The sequence below is a fragment of the Schistocerca americana genome, chromosome 3 (assembly GCF_021461395.2).
Source record: "Schistocerca americana isolate TAMUIC-IGC-003095 chromosome 3, iqSchAmer2.1, whole genome shotgun sequence".
Classification (NCBI taxonomy): Eukaryota; Metazoa; Arthropoda; class Insecta; order Orthoptera; family Acrididae; genus Schistocerca; species Schistocerca americana.
Window position 1 is genome coordinate 609,849,258 of NC_060121.1, and position 21,507 is coordinate 609,870,764.

A 21,507-nucleotide genomic window follows, 5' to 3' on the forward strand; every position below is an offset into this window, starting at 1 on the left:
CCTGTAGATTATTCGGTACACGTTTCTGCTTTGTCTGTGGATCGAGCAGATCGTGGATCACATGAAAATTTTTTTGCTACCTTCACTTCTTTTATATGAAGAGAGTCTCTAATAGGGTGCTCCTAAGTATGCTTGTGATGTGAATATACGGTATTGCTGAGCACTGGAAACCTGCCCATGAATACCGCAGTTCCGTCCTCGAAATGGCTTATTGAAGAAATACTGTGCCTTGAGCCAAACAATAGGTTCGTGTTTAATGTATAACTGTGCAGTGCATATGTTATTATTCAAGACGTTGCGAACAAAGAAAAGGTGTGGAATGAATACAAGTGAAACTTGGTATTGAAGCCTGGTACCGATCATCTTAAGGGTATTACCGTGGTGCATCCATTAGTCTTTTCGCAAATGTTTGGATACTAATGATGAAAAGGTACAAAATTCAGTTACAATGGTATAATGTCACCTCATCCATTGATCTACGGAAAAACTAATGCAGATGGCAGTGCGTTTAGAACTTTAATTTCTGTAATTGTCACCGACTCACAGCGATCTAGTGATCTGGGAACCGATTAAAATTTTGCTTAATTTGCAGTTATTTATTGAAAGAAAAGTCTCTGAATGTTAGCAGGCATCTGTTTGAAGAGTACCCAACGTAATGGATTCCTTACTGAGCGGAGTAGTGTTTCTAGATGGTTGATGTTAGCTGGTAATCCGATTTATTGGAATATAAGTCCATGTCGTGCTTGATAATAGTGTTTCCACATATGTCACACAAAACTATAATAATTCGTAGTCTTATAATGAAGAACATTTCAGGTTCATGGAAACTTAGAGACTTTCTCGGTAATTTTCATTCTGACACAGTTTATATCCCATTCAGCGTCCACTGTTTTACAGTTTTATGAACGTCGTCCACAAAGATGGATTCAATTCGTTGTATGGTTCTTCAGCTTTGGTTGATTTAGTAACAATTGTTCCTCGATTACTTTCTCGTTCCAGTCTCGTGCAAGTGCAGAGCGTGGCTCTAATCAGAAATTTTCAGCTAGAGAGTTCGTCAGACGGTTGGTCACGCCCCGCTAAGCGCCACAGTTTCTTTTACAGCGGTTGCAGGCATTCTCTCTTTCTCTACTCGCGTGAGTCATAGCGGTGGGAATCATTTCTAGCCAGTGGCATCGCTTGCAGACTCTTGCACAGCTGTATCTACTCCTAAGGTTCGCTATATTGTTTATGTGCAGAAGACACTGAAATAATGTAAGAAATAAAGCTTGGTGGACAGCGTAATTACTCCTTTGGCATTAAATAAATATCAAGCTATAATACGACCACAATTTTAGCATGGATAGCCCTCAAAATTAATTAATGCTCATCTGTACAATCAGTGCTGAAGTTCACAGGTAACATTTCCTCCCCGTTCCCCACCCCCTGTCCCCTACCCTCTGCCCCTCACGCACAAAAGCACACTTATCGTTTGCTTTTTGCGCTGAAAGGAATATGATAGCCAAGGATGTTTGTCCGACAGCTTAAGTACGATAAGCAGAATAGAAAATTCTTTTGCTTTCCCATTCCTGAAGTGTTGTAGCCCCAGAAATCCATTGTAATATGGGAACTGATTCCGCCGAAATTTGCGTTTCACCTACAGGTAGAGCGAAATGGCGACCAGTTGGGCAGCTTGTGCCATAACACTCTCATTATCTAATTACGTGTGAAGCGTGGATGAACAGCGTTGCAAAACGGATCTTGACAAAGGGTGTCATATTTCGGTCCAGTGATACAAGCGATCAGAGGATACACGTCGCCTTCCAACAAATATCGCGGAGAAAAAGTTGTGCAAATTTATTTCCACATCAAAAATTTAGTAGCAAAACAAGAGTTACAACTTCAGACCTTGCGCATCGGCAATGTGAATATGGCTATGCTTCCGTCCGGCTAAATAGTGACAATATTAGAGCACTGGGGAAGGCGATCAGTGAGTACACATTTGCACCGCCCAAGAAAATCCCAGCACTTAACAAAAACCTATGATATTTTTTGACTAGAAGGGTCACCTATATGTCAGAAAATTTTGATAACGACATATTTTGACTAATTACGCTATACGTCAGTTCACTATCTCTGAACGCCATGCACGAATGTTATCCAAAACAAAATGCTAAAGGCGAAACGATATGCAGTTCTGTCGTACGGAAAACGTCTTCTCCGCAATACACAGTGCCCAAACGTAGCTAATATAACAACGGACACCTTGAGTTATTCGTCTGGAAATCACTTCCACATGCTGCGCAAGGATCAGCTGGTTTTCCGCCAAAAGAAACTCAATAAGAGCTCTTTGCTTGGAACGCAGCTCCGTTACAGACGCCGTTTTGAAGGTAACGTATAGCGCCGCCATATATTGCAACTTCTTGGAACTATAGGTGCTTAGCGCCCGAAAACCTCAAACCACACACACCAACTATAGGTGCTGAAGAAGGCAAATTTGCATTTTTTCAACCGAAATTGGCCAATGAAAAAAAATGTGCTGCATTTCTTATTGAACGCCCCTTGTACTTACTACACTACTAAGCATTATCGTACATGCCACATTACAGCGATTGTATTGTTCACATTAAATGTTCGAATCTCCCACTCTCTACTTCAGGTCATTTGTGCACTCTTGGGAGAAAATGTTGAATTGCTTGTCTAACAAGGGAACCTCCCCATCGCACCCCCCTCAGATTTAGTTATAAGTTGGCACAGTGGGTAGGCCTTGAAAAACTGAACGCAGATCAATCGAGAAAGCAGGAAGAATTTGTGTGGAACTATGAAAAAACTTAGTAAAATATACGAACTGAGTAGTCCGTGCGCAAGATAGGCAACATCAAGGAGAATGTGAACTCAGGGGCACCGTGGTCCCGTGGTTAGCGTGAGTAGCTGCGGAATGACAGGTCCTCGGTTCGAGTCTCCCCTCGCCTAAAAATTTTGCTTTCTTTATTTTCGCAATGTTATGATCTGTCCGTTCGTTCATTGACGTCTCTGTTCACTGTAATAAGTTTAGTGTCTGTGCTTTGCGACCGCACCGCAAAACCGCGCGATTAGTAGACGAAAGGACGTGCCTCTCCAATGGGAATCGAAAACATTTGATCGCAAGGTCATAGGTCAACCGATTCCTCCACAGGAAAACGCATCTGATATATTCTATACGACACTGGTGACGGCATGTGCGTCACATGACAGGAATATGTTGTCGACCCACCTAACTTGCACACTTAGCGAATGGGTAAAAAGATTCTTCTACCTTGTCCGATTTAGGTTTTCTTGTGGATGTGATAATCACTCCCAAAAAAGTGATGAAAACATAAGAGTTTGTCACATAAACTGAATACAAAAAATTAAACTTTTCACTCGAGGGAAGACTTGAACCTAGGACCTTTCGTCCCGTAGCTGCTCTCGCTAACAGCGGGACCACGGCGCTCCTTGACCACGATTGTCCTTGATGTTGCCTATCATCGCATGGACTACTCAGTTTGTATATTTTACTAATTTTCTTCATAGTTCCACACAACTTCTTCCTGTTTTCTTGATTGATCTGTGTTCAGTTTTTCAAGGCCTATCCACTGTGCCAACTTATAACTAAATCTGAGGGGGGTGTGATGGGGAGGTTCCCTTGTAAGTGCCTCGGCACGTTCCCTAATGATGCGGCCAAGCAGTTCATCTCTCGTATTCAACTTTCGTTTTTGAAACTCATCCAACCCCATAAACAAAAATCGAATCGTGTTAAGGTCTGGCGATCTTGGTGGCGAGTTAATTGTACTACCACGACCAATCCAGCAATAGTGGTAAGTGCTGTTGAGATTTTCCCTTGCAAATCTGAGAAACGTGGAGCGGATCCGTCATGCTGGTACATTGCAGTCCGCGTGCACAAAGGAACGTCCTTAACGTGTTCAGTAAACAAATTTTCAAAACTAGGCAAGTAATTCTGTCCCGTGATGAGCTCTTATTAAATGACTGCATCTATCAACACATCACCGATAATGCCACACCAAACAGAGACCGAAAAACGAACTTAGAATTTGGTTTCCACTTTAGCGTGCGGATTTTCCGGCCATCAAGGATGATTATTCGGTGTGTCGTTGATTTCATTCCATGTAAAAGTAGCTTAATCACTGAATGGTATTAACTGAAACAAATGACGATTGTCATTAACCAGTGACAAAATTCAAGTCTCTATATTTTCGCGAACATGAAGAAAATTTCCGCGTGCTGGTAGTAAGACTACGCTGCACTATTTAAACAAGGTTTTGCAGTTCCTACACAGGTTGTTGTACTACATGTTCAGTAGATAGATGGGAGTGCTAGAATATGTATTTCATGCAGTGTGCTGAAAACACCGGTAAACATCCTACAATCATAGATGCGAGGTGCCGGAAAGCGCCCATGGTACTCATTGAAAGTATCAGAAGTACTACCATCACAGAAGCCGTAAATGTACATCATACATGCATATCCTTCACTAGTCTAGGAATTTTAACCAGCGTGTGTACAAACACAGTTTGCCGATGTTTTTCTTCAACACTCTCTCAAGCCCTCATACTCCTTCGCTCACTACACAACACAGACAAGTGTGTGTTCAGTGGGCTGGTTTAATGGGAGAAAGGCATCACGGCCATAGAAGTTGAATTGAGCGAGATAAGCTGGTCCAGAACAAGAAGGTTAGGTGGGTAAGACACACACGTGCGCGCCATTGGCACAAAAACAAATGTACATTAAGTGTGTTCTATGTCGGAAGGGTAATCAGTAAGCCAAAAATTGATTATTTTAGGACACTCCTCAGAGACATTCACTGGACTGATGTTTACAGTGCTCATGGCATGAATGAAAAATATAACATTTTTGCTAATAAAGTGCTTACCTTATTTGAACACTGCTTTCCCCCAAAACTTACCAAGGTTAGAGCAAAGTCTACAAAGAAGCCATGGATTACTCGAGGAATAGGGGTATCTTGTAAAACAAAAAGAAAACTGTATCTGTCAATCCGAAACATTTCCAATGTTGATGCTATAGCACATTATAAGAAATACTGCAAAATATTAAAGACTGTAATACGGATGTCAAAGCAAATATATTACAAGGAAAAGATAGTCATATCAGATAACAAAATAAAGACAATATGGGATATAGTGAAGGAGGAGACCGGTAGAACCAGACATGAAGAGCAACAAATAGCATTAAGAGTAAATAATGCATTGGTGACAGATGTGTATAGTGTTGCAGAACTTTTTAACAAACATTTTATAACTGTTACTGAAAAGATGGGGTTGTCAGGTTCGGTAGATGCTGCTATGGATTACCTTAGACCAGACATTTCAAGTAACTTCCATAATATGAATTTGACCCTCACTACCCCAACAGAAATAACGTCCATCATAAAATCTTTAAAATCAAAAACATCTTGTGGGTATGATGAAATATCAACAAAGTTAATTAAAGAATGTGATTCTGAGCTAAGTAACATATTAAGCTATCTGTGTAACCAGTCGTTTATCAGTGGAATATTTCCCGAATGGCTGAAATATGCTGAAGTTAAGCCACTGTTTAAGAAGGGAGATAAAGAAATAGCATCAAATTTCCGTCCAATTTCACTGTTGCCAGCATTCTCAAAAATTTTCGAAAAAGTAATGTACAGTCGTCTTTATAACCATCTTATCTCAAATAACATACTGTCAAAGTCACAGTTTGGATTTCTAAAAGGTTCTGATATTGAGAAGGCTATCTACACTTACAGTGAAAATGTACTTAATTCATTAGACAAAAAATTGCAGGCAACTGGTATATTTTGTGATCTGTCAAAGGCATTTGACTGTGTGAATCACAATATCCTTTTAAGTAAACTAGAATATTATAGTGTAACAGGAAATGCTGCAAAATGGTTCAAATCTTATGTCTCTGGCAGGAAACAAAGGGTGTTATTAGGAAAGAGACATGTATCAAGCTATCAGGCATCATCCAACTGGGAACTAATTACATGTGGGGTCCCACAAGGTTCCATTTTGGGGCCCTTACTTTTTCTTGTGTATATCAATGACCTTTCATCAGTAACATTGCCAGATGCCAGGTTTGTTTTGTTTGCTGATGATACAAACATTGCAATAAATAGCAAATCAAGTGTAGTCTTAGAAAGATCAGCCAATAAAATATTTGTGGACATTAATCACTGGTTCCTAGCCAATTCTTTGTCACTAAACTTTGAAAAAACACACTACATGCAGTTCAGAACTTGTAAGGGGTGTCCCAAGAGTATATGTCTAACATATGATGACAAGAAGATAGAAGAAGTGGACGGTGTTAAATTCTTGGGATTGCGGCTTGATAATAAATTCAACTGGGAGGAGCACACCACAGAACTGCTGAAGCATCTTAACAAATCTCTGTTTGCAATGCGAATTTTGTCAGACATAGGGGATATAAAAATGAAAAAGCTGGCATACTATGCTTACTTTCATTCCATAATGTCATATGGGATTATTTTCTGGGGTAATTCATCAAGCCAAGCTAAAGTTTTCCGGGCACAAAAACGTGCAGTAAGAATTATATGTGGTGTGAACTCAAGAACATCCTGCAGAAGCCTGTTTAGGGAACTAGGGATACTAACTACAGCTTCCCAATATATTTATTCCTTAATGAAATTTGTCATTAAAAATATATCACTTTTTCAAACCAACAGCTCAATTCATGGAATCAATACTAGAAATAAGAATAATCTTCACAAGGATTTAAAGTCACTTAGTCTTGTACAAAAAGGTGTGCATTATTCAGGAACACACATTTTCAATAACTTGCCACTGATTTGTATATAAGTACAACATAACTTCTGCACAATTTCAGTGCAGTAATGTGTTCACTGAAAATTTGTGTGTGTGTGTGTGTGTGTGTGCTTGTGTGTGTGTAAGTGTGTAAGTATAATCTAACTTCTGCACCATTTCAGTGCAGTAATGTGTTCATTGTAAATAAGTATTACAGTAGTTGTATTACATGTTTCTTACCTTATAAATAAATAAAAAACTTTTTTATTTTAAATTCAGTGCAATAGTATTTGTAAAATGACTCTTAGTGTTCATTAAAAAATGACGATCATTCCACTTGGGACCTGTGGAATGGTACATTAGCTTATTTGTTTTAGTTGTAAATATTTGTCATGTATTGTTGTTTTTCTGACATGTTCCACATCCTGGAGGACCTCCTCACTACGGATCAATTGGAATGAAAGTAAATCTAATCTAATCTAATCTAAACCATTGGGAATAGGTCAAATGTCCATTCGAAGTTTTTGCTTGAAATACGCGGTCTTGTCATGTTCTTGAATGTTGACTATTCCTCCTGGAATACCTTGTATAATTCTACACCATACTCATTAAAGCTGGCCGGAGTGGCCGAGCGGTTCTAGGCGCTACAGTCTGGAACTGCGCGACAGCTACGGTCGCAGGTTCGAATCCTGCCTCGGGCTTGGATGTGTGTGATGTTCTTAGGTTAGTTAGGTTTAAGTAGTTCTAAGTTCTAGGGGACTGATGACCTCAACCGTTAAGTCCCATAGTGCTCAGAGCCATTTGAACCATTCTGAACTCATTAAAAACGGATGTATTGCCTTTTTCAATACATCTTCACCCCAGTGGATACAAAAATAATGCAAGCACTGTTTCTTCCTGCAGAATTAGGTGACCTGTCATACTCTAAGGTGGTCCGTCATTCGTCTTAGCGCTGAGAAAACTCATCATATAGAGGGTGATATTTATTGAACTACACGTAAAAACGTAAATTAGTTACAAACTACGGCGTGTACACAAGTTATTCAACACGTAATCGTCACTGCAGATATTTGGATTTAGGTTATGACATGTTCTATATGCCTGCCATCACCGGCGATGATGTAGCGCAGACGAATAGCGAAATTCTGCATGATCCGCTCAAATGTCGGAACATCGATGATGTAGATGACCTCCTGAATGGCTGTTTCCAGATCAGCATTGGTTTTGGGGTTATTTCCTTTCAAAAATGGTTCAAATGGCTCTGAGCACTATGGGATTTAACATCTGAGGTCATAAGTCTCATCAGTCCCCTAGACTTAGAACTACTTAAACCTAACTAACCTAAGGACATAACGCACATCCATGCCCCAGGCAGGATTCGAACTTGCGACCGTAGCAGCAGCGCGGTTCCAGACTGAAGCGCCTAGAACCGCTCGGCCAGAGCGGCCGGCCGATTATTGCCTTTAATATAGCCCCACAGAAAGGTGTCACTTGTGTTCAAATCCGGAGAGTACGGCGGACGGTAGAAGCCCATGCCAGTGGCCTCTGGGTCCCAGAGCCACAGTGCGGTCCCCAGAGTGCTCCTCCAGGACCACATCTGTTCGAAATCAGAGTCACTTTCGATAATGGAGATGAAATCATCTTCCAAAACCTTCACTTACCGTTCGGTAGTCACAGTGCCATCTAGGAATATCGCACCGATTATTCCGTGATTGGACATTGCATACCACACAGTCACCCGTTGAGGGTGAAGAGACTTCTCGATCGCGAAATGCGCATTCTCAGTCCCCCAGTTGCGAACTCATCCAAATAAAAGTGGGCTTCGTCGCTAAACCAAACTGTACAGCGGACTGTTTCTGGTAAGCCTTTCGGGGTGTGAGGTCGTGGTCTAAGAAACTCTTCTGTTCCTGACGGTTCGTCCAGGACTGCGCTGGACATCCTGAGAGGCGCTCCTCCGCTGAGTCCGCTGTCCAGCGCAGTTCTGGACGAAACGTCAGGAACAGAAACCTCTCGTGGACCTCGACCTCGGATCCGGAAAGGTTTATCAGCAGCTATGTCACCCGGTCGTGAAAGCCTTCATTCTACGTACAGTGCATACTAATTTTCACCATGCCCCGTGGCCAACCGTGCAGTTTGAACGTCACGTCCTAACGCAAACCGTTCAGAAGTTATTTCATATAATTCAATAATTGTCATCCCCGTACTTGTGGCTACGGCCGTTATTGAGTTTGTCACCATATGACTATCATGTAGAGAGAAATGTACGAGAACAAAGATACGAAAAAACTTACGTCTTCTCATTGGCATTAGGATGTTCATCCGTAAAGTTATCCGTTGGTATTCCCGTCACTACACCCTCCACTCTTACAACTTACACACATGTGTTTATATCCTTCTAAGAAGCCATTTTTCTGCATTTTTCAGAAGGTTCCTCAAAAAATTTAGTTCCTGAATTTACATTGATAGTTTGATTGCAATTCAGCACGACTGGATTTTCGTTCACAGGCTCGTTGTACCATTGTTGGGATATACAGACGCATCGCTTTACAATCACGTCTCTTTACAATCACGTCTCGAGTATCTATGTTGAAAGTCCGGGGCAACCAATACAATTATTGTTCTCCTGTTTTAAGACCTACTATGCAACCTAGCTGGCTTAATTAGAGATTTACGCATATTTACTAGCTCCGACATGACTTATACGTCACAAGGCTATTATAATGATTGTAGTGACGTTCCTTGGCATTTGAGAGGCATGTGAGAAACATTACGAGAAATATCTAGCTAACAAACAAAAGCACTCAGAATTCTGGCCTTCTACCGATAATCTAAACCGACACCCATTTAAAATCTGACTGGATCCAAACAAAAGTTCCGCACAAAAAGGTAACAAGACTTTATGTGTTTAAACTGTTGAGTAAGATTTCGCTGATTTTCTATGAATACGTTTGTTGTGCTGCTACGAGTACAACTTCGTTCGCCCGTAGAGTCGTCTGCGCGTATGACTCATTCTCAATGCTCAGAGCGCCTCACCGACCACAACCTTCGCAATGCTGGCAGTGCCGCATACTTCAGCCGAAACGAGCTGCATGCTAAGTGTGAGTGAAAGCCTTAGCGAAGGATAACTTTGGATTCACGCACCTCCAGTACTTCTGACAGTAGGTAACTTGCAAGTATCTCTGGAGAATAGTAATTTCACAGTTAAATTTATCTCTCACTCGCTTCTTTCATATGTAGGTGAATGCTCCTTTCTAAGATGACTCTCCTACCTGTGTCTCAACCTCTGAAATTCATTTCTTAAACAATAATATTCTTGCTGAGATACAGTTTGGCTGCCAGCTTGCATTAACTTAATAATATTAAGTTGGTGATATATATATATATAAATTTCAGATAATGAGTAGGGCAGTGGACGCTAGTAAATGGAGTGCCAAGTGGAGAAATCGGAAAAATCTCCGAATATTCTTCTCTTTGACTTCAGCAGAGGGTTGACAGCAGCATAAGAAACTAGAAACATTTGGGCTGTGTTTGGCAATAATGCTACAGGAGAGAGAATGCCAAGAAAATAATTTTCTCGTTTTAAGGAAAATAGTTTTGACATTAGTGACTTTCCACGTTCAGTAAGACGTTCAGGGTTTCATGAAGATCGTTTATACGCATTAATCCACGATTATTCATGTCGGTATAGTAGATAACTTGCAGATGTGATGAACTGTGATCATTCCACCGTCGTGCGACACTGTCATGCTATCGGGAAGGTTCGTAAACCGGGTGTATGGGCACCACATGTTCTAAACCAAAATCACAAAAATCAGAGGGTGGCCATACGTACATCTCTTCTTGCTCCTCATCAATTTTCTCGTCAACAACACCGACCATTCCCATCCAGTATCATTACTGGTGAAGCGAAATGGTGAGAGTGATTGAGCCCAAACAAAGCAGGAATTCGCCGTATAAAGAACTGCGCGTATCCACAAAAGATAATGTTATGTGTTTGGTGGAACAGGGCAAGTAGTGTACAACGTATGGCTTCCCTGAGATGTAACTATCATTGCTGACATTTGTTATCAACAGCTGAGATCTTCTGCAGACGCAGTCCGAGAAAAACGACTAGAAAGACTGCGTGAAGTGATGCTACTTCAGGACACCTCTCGCCAGCACTCTGCTAGACTGACAGAAAACACTATACAGGATTGGGTTGGGGAGTCATTCAGCACCCCTTATTCACCTGTCATTGCATATCCAAATCTTCACCTTTTCCACCCTCTGTGGAACAACCTTCAGGAAGCTTCAGGGAACCGGATTAAAATGCGCTCCGAACATAGCTCGACATCTTCGCCTCAAAATCGCGTGATATCTAGTCTCTGAATAGAAAAGTTATCCCCCGTGTGGGTAGACTGTTGTTAATTGTGAAGGAGAATATACATTGTTGATGACTAAAGTCTCTGTTAGGTGTGTTATGTTTATGAAAATAATGGAAAAATGATACGAATTTATGCATCATCCTAATATATCCGTGCTTCGCAGCTGAAACGGTGATGAAGAATAGAATGGGAAATCGTAGCTTCCCGTGGTCGAATTTCCATTAAACGGTTTTGAGCTGTAGGTGGCGTCATACTACTAAACATTGAATCAACACTTCTGCCATCATTGTGAGCGGTCTTCACCACGGTACGGATGCTACTACTGGGAATAACATTATGAAAAATGGGCTGATCATCAGATAAGCATGTTACATACGCCATTTAGGCATTTTATGACAGATATCAGTTGCGAAGCATAATTAACTGTAACTAATATCTTTAAATTAGCAGCAGTGATTTAGTTATTTGGTATAATGTCACGGGAACTAAAACGAGAGAAATCAAAATGTGTCATTTGTACACAGCAAACTTCTCACGAACATGAAGAAGACAGCGAAGTTTAACAAACCAACGAATAGATGGCTGACCATCACTATAATCCTATATCAGCATTTTGTTGGAAGAAATTTTAACTTTAAACAGGAATGTGTGACCGTAATCTGAACGTCATCATCACTATCCCGAATGCAGGCGCCAAATTAGGATTCAAGATTTCGTAGATCAGTACCATAGGGACCAACATCTCAAACGTGAGTCATAGTAGTTCAACAACTCTATCACCGAAGAATGTACTGCGTACTATTAATGACATCTGTTGTGTCCCAGAGTCTACTGCTGCGAGTGATAATCATCAAGGGAATCGACTGTTTTCCCTGTTTTCTTTGTTTGCGTCAGTGTCATGCTACCAGTAAATGTCGTTAGGCGACAGTAGTAGCTAACGCTGGCAGGAAATCCACGGTCCAATCAACCCACAATCACAGTGTCAATGTGTAGTGAAACACCTCCTTAATTTTTTGTGTTAAGTTCTAACTTTGCAGCAATGTTAGACACTTAGGGTTCTGAACTCCTAACCATGCCCTTGTCACAACTTCACCTTTCATAATTATTGTTCCTTTCCGTGTTCTGAATCGCCAGCATATTGCAAAGATGTTTCGCATCCAGTGATCAGTTATCGAAGGTATCACATTCTTTGACTTGTTGAGAAGGCATGTCTGAGAAGAGGTGCTTTGGGAGCGGAAGTGAGAGCCAACAGTAATCCGTCGGGACCTGGTGACCTCGGCGTGAGCCCTCTCTACAGCACACAAAACAGTCTAATCAGTTGCCGCCTTTGTTTGCATCTAGTACTCCGCGAATGGCTCTGGCTTTTTCTAGCACGCTTTTGCTATGAATGTCTTATACAGAACCTTGCTTTGAAGCTGATTTCTGCTGGTCATTCTCATGCAACCAGCTACAATATTATGGTGAGTAAATGTCATGCATTTTGTCAGCATGGCGTAAAATTCACTTGCAACATTTTCAGGCCTTTACTGCCGGCCGGTGTGGCCGAGCGGCTCTAGGCGCTTCAGTCTGGAACCTCGCCTGCCCGAGGCAGGATTCGAACCTGCGACCGCAGCAGCAGCGCGGCTCCGGACTGGAGCGCCTAGAACCGCACGGCCACCGCGGGCGGCTGCGTCGCGATTCTAGCGTCCATCGTAGAGGTGCCAAAAGTAGGGGCGAACTTTGGGTTAGAGGGGCTGTGGCGATCTTCCCACCAAGTGACATGTCCACGGTGGGGTTGGGCAGAGGCCGCGTGGGATTAGCCGAGCGGTCTCAGGTGCTGCAGTCATGGACTGTGCGGCTGATTCCGGCGGAGATTCGAGTCTTCCCTCGGGCATGGGTGTGTGTGTTTGTCCTTAGGATAATTTAGGTTAAGTAGTGTGTAAGCTTAGGGACTGATGACCTTAGCAGGTAAGTCGAGTACAACCGCAGCAAAGATAAACTTGGGGGAAATCGTTGGCTGACACAGAAACAGAGTGCAGAGGATCGATGCAAACCGTCTGAGGCAAACACATGTTAGACTTCTTAAGTAGTAGAACCCAGTACGTTGTCCTCGATGGTGAGTGTTAATCGGAGGTGAGGGTATCATCTGGAGTGCCCCAGGGAAGTGTGATAGGTCCGCTTTTGTTTTATACCTATATAAATGAGCTTTTGGATAGGGTGGATACCAATGTGCGGCTGTTTGCTGATGATGCTGTGGTGTACGGGAAGGTGTCGTCGTTGAGTGACTGTAGGAGGATACAAGATGACTTGGACAGGATTTGTGATTAGTGTAATGAATGGCAGCTAACTCTAAATATCGATAAATGTAAATTAATGCAGATGAGTAGGAAAAAGAATACCGTAATGTTTGAATACTCCATCAGTAGTGTAGCGCTTGACACAGTCACGTCGATTAAATATTTAGGCGTAACATTGCAGAGCGATATGAAGTGGGACAAGCATGTATTGGCAGTTGTGGGGAAGGCGGATAGTCGTCTTCGGCTCATTGGTAGAATTTTGGGAAGATGTGGTTCATCTGTAAAGGAGATCGCTTATAAAACACTAATACGACCTATTCTTGAGTACTGCTCGAGCGTTTGGGACCCCTATCAGGTCGGATTGAGGGAGGACATAGAAGCAATTCAGAGGCGGGCTGCTAGATTTGTTACTGGTAGATTTGATCATCACGCGAGTGTCACGGAAATGCTTCAGGAACTCGGGTGGGAGTCTATGGAGGAAAGGAGGCGTTGTTTTCGTGAGTCGCTACTGAGGAAATTTAGAGAACCAGCATTTGAGGCTGACTGCAGTACAATTTTACTGCCGCCAACTTATATTTCACGGAAAGACCACAAAGATAAGAGAGATTAGGGCTCGTACAGAGGCATATAGGCAATCATTTTTCCCTCGTTCTGTTTGGGAGTGGAACAGGGAGAGAAGATGCTAGTTATGGTAGGAGGTACCCTCCGCCAAGCACCGTATGGTGAATTGCAGAGTATGTATGTAGATGTAAGTCCCATAAGATTTCACACACATTTGAACATTTTTGGTTGGGCAGAATTGTGGTGAAGTTTGGTGCCAATATGACTTCATTAACCCATGTCACATGAACTTCTGAGCTGTGGGCATTTTTCGCATATGCCGACATTTTGCTGTTTGAGGTGACGTCAAACCCGAGTGTGACGTCGCAGGATGCCACGCTACTGCACCACTACAGAGGGGAGTTTCACGCACCTTTGAGCCAAATTTCGAAGCGTCGCAATGGGTGGGAATTCCGTGGTTTCGAAAATGTGATCCCCTAACCCTTTTTAACAGTCTAGAAGCCTTCTTTGTGCAATTCTTTGTTATGTGTAGCCTCGGCTCGTGGGGAACATACGGACAAAATGGCTCTGAGCACTATGGGACTTAACTCCTGAGGTCATCAGTCCCCTAGAACTTAGAACTACTTAAACCTAACTAACTTAAAGACATCACACACATCCATGCCCGAGGCAGGATTGGAGCCTGCGACCATAGCAGCAGCGCAGTTAAAGACTGTAGCGCCTAGAACCGCTCGGCACCCCGCCCGGCTAACATATGGACAGTTTTACACTTTCTTGTACCGTTGATTATGATTTGACTTGAAATAATTACAAACTTAACTGAAGATTCTATGACTTATTAAGAGTACCATGTCCCTGGTGAGTTCATGTTTAAAGATACACTGCTTACATGGTGGCATTGCATGCATTCTGAACTCTGCGCTGCCGCTTACCTTATAGTACAAACCCTCATCGATATTCTTCCTTCAGCAGGAAGGCACAGCTGTGACACGGAAACCTTTTGCTATTATTTCCATGCTTTACTAGTTTACGGGGAACGGCGTGTAGTTTCCGAGATTTCTAACTGTTTATCGTATCACGTTCCATGCGATTGCCTTGGATCTATATGTTTCACGATTTATAGAGAAAGATTATTACATAGTGCAACGGATGCTCATTGCACACGATTCACCTATAAAATGAATCTTGTACAGGGTAGTCAGAAATAGTGTAAGAAGCGTGTAAGGGTGTTGGAGGGTAGACTGCTGAGAAATAATTCTTAAGAAAAAAATTCGTTACTTGCGCCGTTTGCAAATTAATTAGCATTGAAGTTAGACAATCAGGCCGTTGCGAACGCAAGTTCCAGCGGACCGCTGTTCTCGCAGCGTAGATCAAGCTTTCTGAAACATTTTCCGTCGCGCCCCACTCCTCAAACAAATAGCTCTGAGCACTATGGAACTTAACATCTGAGGACATCAGTCCCCTAGAACATAGAACTACTTAAACCTAAGTAACCCCAGGGCATCACACACGTCCACATTCGGGAGGACGACGGTTCAATCCCGCGTCCGGCCATCCTGATTTAGGTTTTCCGTGATTTCCCTAGATCACTCCAGGCAAATGCCGGGATGGTTCCTTTGAGGGGGCACGGCCGACTTACTTTCCCATCCTTCCCTAATCCGAGCTTGTGCTCCGTCTCTAATGACCTCGTTGTCGACGGGACGTTAAACACCAACATCCTCCTCCTCCTCACACACATCCATACCCGAGGCAGGATTCGAACCTGCGACCGTATCAGTCGCGCTGTTTCGGACTAAATCACCAACAACCGTTCGGTCACAGCGGCTGGCACTCCTGAAACAAAAATTATTCCCTGCCCCCCCCCCCCTTCCTCCCAGCTGTACCCTCTGCTCTTACTGACAGGAAAAGAGGAAGACAGGAGCAAAGAATGTGTATGCTTTCACTAAAATCGAATGTCTTTCCTTTCTAGGAGTGCATAGTTTCGAAGGGGAATTACTTCCATGGAGTATCTTGTTATCACAGCGAGTCAGTAACATATCGACGGGATTGCGGAGCTTTTATCACTTTATTTTAAATCTGGTTAACTATCGCTACTGAACACTCTCTAGAATTCAATTTCTAGCTGAGTCACTACCTTTGAAGTGGCTCCGACAGTCTGACAAATCGAGTGGACAGTACCAACGGCTGTGATTAACAGTGTCTTTTTGTGGTCCACGTTGCAAGGAACTGACGGTCACGTTCTCACGCAGCTTATTGTCATTACTGGTTGATAATGTCAGGTAAGCAGCTAATCCCACTGGTGATCGGTGACAGGGGCTTTGTGATGCAATATTACTCGTGACCTGTCTCAGCACTCCTGCTGTGGAAGAAGATGCCATGTGAAATAAGACAGCAAATTAACTATGAACGAGCTTTCAAAAATGTTCAAATGTGAGTGAAATCTTATGGGACTTATCTGCTAAGGTCATCAGTCCCTAAGCTTACACACTACTTAACCTAAATTATCCTAAGGACAAACACACACACCCATGCCCGAGTGAGAACTCGAACCTCCGCCGCGACAAGCCGCACAGTCCATGAGGACGAGCTTTCTAACTTGGTTCATGGAAATGAGAATATGACGCCAGCAATATTTGTTCATCGGCAGGCTTTTTATTAGTGAATGTGAACAGTTCGTTGAAAGCCGGCGGCCTCCTCTATTACTCTCTGCGCTCCCCCCCCCCCCCTCCACCACCCCACCCACCCACCACTTTGAGAAGGGCTGGCAGAGATGATATAGCATGAGACTGCTCAGCCTTTGCCTCGGCTTCGATAGTTACTACCTACAATGTTCAATTTTTGTATCACTCCCTCTTGTTCGGTTTTAGGAAAGCTTGAATTTGCGCGCTCTGCGGCCTGATTGGCTAACTTCAATGCTAATCAACTCATAAACGCCGGAACGTATCAATTTTTTTTTCTTAACAATTTTTTGTCATGACAGCGTTCCCTGTAACACCCTTACAAGCTTTTTAGACTGTTTGTGACCACCCTGTACATGGAAGAGAATGCCTGCTCAGAGTGACGGAAGCGGACCTGCAGACACGAGTGAGGCGAGAGGAATGCAAAGACGGTGCGGCGCTCAAACGGCCCGTGAAACGCTGGATGCTGCGCGCAGAGAAAGCCGCGCTGCTGGCCGGCAGGAAGAAAGTAAACAGCGGCCGGGCGGCGGAGCCGCGGCCCGGCGTAGCCTCCTTTTACTTTCAGCTGGCGAGCCGCCGCGCAGCCTGTGCGTCCGTCCGCTCTCCCCGCACTAGCACCCTCTTCCCATTCGCCTCCCTCAGGCGTACATCTGGCCCATATCCTCAAGTCGTGCTTCCCTCACTGGTCAGCCAGAATACCTTGTTGCGTGCAAATGAAAGAAACACTGCTTCAGATACCTCGCTTCACGATTAGTGAAATTGCTACGGAATTGAAAGAGTTGTCCTGCACTATATTACATCGAGTTGATACCGAGGAACTAAATTAAGCCGACCGCTGTGGCCGAGCGGTTCTAGGCGCTTCAGTCCGGGACCGCGCTGCTGCTGCGGTCGCAGGTTCGAATACTGCCTCGAGCATGGATGTGTGTGATGTCCATAGGTTAGTTATGTTTAAGTAGTTCTAAGTCTAGGGGATTGATGACGTCACATGTTCAGTCCCACAGTGCTCAGAGCCATTTGAACCATTTATTTTGAACTAAACAGGGGGATTAAAACTTTTGCCAGACGCTCTCAAAACACCGACAATGACATCTGTACAAGCTACTTTAAGACCGATGATGCAAGGGCAGAAATGAATTTTCTCACATAGGTACTGGTGACAAAACAGGGACTTTCTGCAGTTACTTTTAGTTCAGTTCCTGCACTGGCGACTTGTAATTTCACCAGAACCGAAGAACTTCAAATAAGTATAAATTTCTCGGGAAGTAATGGTAAGTTTGTCTCTGGGCCAAGAGATTTACTCGCTACTGATTTTGCAGTGCGGGAAAGAGAAATATATACTGCAAAACATTTTCAGGATGTGGTTCTCCACAACTCTTGTATACGAGTTTGAAAAATGTCATATTACTGTCTTTTGCTGCTGGTCAAACGCTTTTTTTATACAGCCAGTTTCTCGTCTGACCATCATTACGTTCAGGTTCAGGTGAATACTTTCTTGAACCTGATGATGGTCAGACGACTGCGACTGGTTGTATAAATAAAATGTTTTACCAGCACCTCAAGGCAGTAATATGGCATTTTTCAAATATTCTCAAACACTTTGGAACTGATGGCTGCCATTCATATTCGTCGACATGGCAATTACAGAAAATTGTATCGATTGTCTCCATTAAATGGAAAATCCCTCTTCTCCTACTTTAAGTGAGTACTTTGCTTCCCAGACTTTTGAAATGAAGACTGAATGAGTGTTAAAAGCAGAACGGAAGATTAGAGCTTAACGTCCCTTAGAGAGCTTGGACATTAGAAAAGTACAACAAGTTCGGATTACGAAAGAGCGGGAAGGAAAATCGGGCTTGCGGAATCTGACCCCTCCTCCTCCTCCCGAATGTGAGGCCAGTGTGGTAACCACTGCTTCATCTCGCTTGGTTATTTAAGCTATAGACTGGTTGGAATTCTAGGTGACGTAATTCTCTCCAGAAGTTTTAACACTGTAGTTTTTTAGCACAAAAAGCAGTTGATGAACCGGGGAGGCGATGTAGTACAGTGAGCAGAAATTGTATGTAGATAACAAAATAACTTTTGAATACTGCATCTGTTAGTATCAATAGTGGTGTATTCCCCAGCCATTTCACACAAATGGGCAGTCTACTGGAGCACCATACTCACCCTTACCCTCATTGGCCATAAAGTAGTTCATCCTTCCCTGGGATTCCATCCAGCTTCCTTCCAATCGAGCTTCGTGTGTGTGTGTGTGTGTGTGTGTGTGTGTGTGTGTGTGTGTGTGTGTCACTAATTAAGCTGTTGTGGCCACATTGTCGACTCAGGCTCATAGTACAAAACCGAAACCTCAGCATCTCCGAAAGGGATAAAACAATACTTCTATTTTTACAATTGTATGAATCTGAGAAGCATTTGGCAAATTCATACAGGAACTGAAGACACTGGCGTACGCAGAGCGTTATTTCTGGTTCAAATTTCATTACGAAATATCGGCACTTCGTTCCGAGATACGTAATACCGCGGAAAACTGCCACTACCAGTGACGGTTACGGCGTTAAACGGCCGTGAAGACTGCACTGGTGAAAAGCGGAAAGCGGTCTCATCGTTCCCTTAACGACAGAAAGCACGCGGAACGCGAAAGTAGAAGTGAGTAGGAACAGACGCCTGTGTCAGAGGCGCCAGTAATTTCTCCAGAGTCCCTTGAGCAACATGACGGACGCGGTGCTAATGACGGTAATGGGCGGCTTCAGTTTTGAGACGGCGACCCACTTGCCCCCAACCGCAAAGCAGCCCGCTCCGGGCCCACCAGAAACGTTGCTCTACTGGATATGCTGCTGACCGCTATGTGGGTCACGGCACGCGGAAAATCGCTCCGCTTCTTGTTCAGCAGCGACAAACTCCAGCGGGAGACTTCACAAGAAATGCGTGGTGTACCGCAGAAAGCCACGCGCCTGGAATCCCGGACGCGGACGTAGCGTGACTAGTAAAGAAACAAACTGCTTCCCACAGGCATCTCGATTTATAGCTAAACAACAAAATTAGAGATATTCAGGTTTTCGCTGAGATGCAGCGATCTACTGATGGAAAAAAAAGGATGGAAACTAACTGTACATGATATGCCCTACACCATACAGCTTAAAACATTCGACGTATTCAAACAGACAACTAAAGTAAACACAAATATATTTCTAAATTCGTGATGACGTAATACAATAATGTTCTCTGGTTGTCACATCATACATAAGGGCGATTCTCATGCCCAGCGTCAGAAAAAGATTCACAATTTCGATAGCTCCAATTATCTTTCAGTGTTCTACGATCTGCTGACACGAGAGTAGAACCACGGAAAAAGCTGAAGTTTCCTGTTATTGGTTACCGTCTGACTAGCACCCATTTCCCTTCCTCACTTTCATGGAACTTGTATCGTCAGCAAAGACCTACACGCCAACTGACACTTCTATCCTGGGTCAAATCAGTACAAATACTACTCGTCAGTAATTACCTTGTTAACGGTCGATTTCAGACTGGCGGAGTGCGACCTTTGAAATATCAGTAGACTTAAGTCTAAACGTAACAACTTCTGTTAATAATACTTTTGCAAAGCGTTGCGTTCCAAGTCAATCACTTTCACTCACATCGAATTCTTTAAACTTTGAGAATGAAACATGAACTACAAAGAGCCGAAATATTCTGCACACACTCGTGATAACCAATTTTCAATTACGTGAAAACTCTGAAAACATTCATTAGTACGTAAAGCACCAGAAATAGCTTTGTTATACGTAATAGATATTCGAGCTTTTAACAAACAAATTTCGTTGGCGATAGATATGTGAAGCATGCCTGTCACGGAATTTGGTGTGTGCCAATAACTACATCGTTGTAGACATCAGCTATAGATTTTGTGTCAGTGAACGTAAGATTGCAACAAAAAGAAGAGCGTGTGGTATATTACATGCAGGGTCATTGAAGAAACTTTGCTTCCTCAAAAACTTGTCGACTTTTGGAAATAATGAATATTAGTGTCTAGGAACTAGGTTTCTTGAGACACGTGCAGTGGTCATGTTGCCAGTTCTCTAGCAAAAGTAGTTTCGATATTGTTGACGATAATCGTGACAAATGTTTCGTATAGGTAAAACAGCACTTGCGCACTTATAGTATCATAGCAGTCACGGTAGGATCTTGCATGTACGTAATTTCATAAGCTGTTGTTGACACTGGGAGATAATACGTAACACTGTCAAATAGCTGGGTATTCCGAAACACGTAAAATTTACTGTTTGTAGCAAAAATAGTTTACACTGTTATTGTCAATACTGCTGAGGAATGTTTCGTAAAGATACAGCAGCACTCATGCACGTCCGGCGCCAGAGTAGAGTACGGCACCCTACTCGAGGCGGCTGCCGGCGCGCGAGAAAGCTGCCGGTGTACGTACCTGTCTGTGGCGCGAGGTGCGGTGCAGACGGAGGCCAGCGGGCGAGTGGAGGCGGCGCCGGCACATAGCTCGCTATAACGCGGCGAAAGGGGGGAGGGGCGGGGGGAGGTGTCTCCGCCGTGCACTCCGCGAGCCACAACCCCGGCGTCCGGGAAACCCTCCCCGGTAATCAGCGGGTCCGCCCAGACACAACACGGCAAGTCATGCTATCGGTAACTAGGTCACAAAAATGACGTCGCAAAACTGGAGGCACTCCACAGTGACAAGGGAAACTCTGCCGCTTTGGTCAGTACCTTACGTCACTTATTTGCTCTCTTTCTCTCTCCCTCTCTGTCTCTCTCTCTCTCCCTCCCTCCCTCTCTGTAAGTCCACTGTGTGGTCGATATAAACACGCTCATTTTTGAGCTGTATGCATTCTGA

At 43.3% G+C, this 21,507-nt stretch overlaps 1 protein-coding gene across 1 annotated transcript in view; it reads right to left on the reverse strand.

Annotated features, from left to right (window-relative positions):
* The window catches only part of LOC124606895 (loricrin-like), a 124,766-nt gene extending 103,646 nt beyond the window's left edge, over window positions 1–21,120 (reverse strand). Inside the window, exon 1 of the mRNA XM_047138992.1 lies at window positions 21,088–21,120. The gene's annotated coding sequence lies outside the window, so the exon portion shown is untranslated. The remainder of the gene's footprint in view (window positions 1–21,087) is intronic.
* Window positions 21,121–21,507: the final 387 nt, after the last annotated feature.